The sequence below is a fragment of the Monopterus albus genome, unplaced genomic scaffold (assembly GCF_001952655.1).
Source record: "Monopterus albus unplaced genomic scaffold, M_albus_1.0 scaffold169.1, whole genome shotgun sequence".
In the NCBI taxonomy this organism is placed as follows: domain Eukaryota; kingdom Metazoa; phylum Chordata; class Actinopteri; order Synbranchiformes; family Synbranchidae; genus Monopterus; species Monopterus albus.
The window spans coordinates 95,477-95,796 of NW_018128049.1; positions in this window are offsets into that span (position 1 = coordinate 95,477).

The following is a 320-nucleotide window of genomic DNA, read 5'->3' on the forward strand; positions in this document are numbered from 1 at the left end:
TATATAAAGTGGCTTGAAGAGAGGCAGACAGGAAACAAGGTAGACAGAGGTGACAGAGGTTGATGGTCGATCTTGACCTGCTGACATCCTGTGCCTGAGCGTATGATGCACAGTGACCATTTGGCTATCGGGGTGCCCCAGAATCGCTTAAATATGTAACATTTTCAGAACCACTTTTGTCCTTTGGTGTGACACCCTGCAATATATTCAGGGCAACACAGTGGAGTGGAGGTTAGTGCTGTTGCCGCACAGCAAGAAGGTTCTGGGTTCAAGTCCTGGCTGACCCCGGGCCTTTCTGTGGGGAGGCTGCGTGCTCTCCC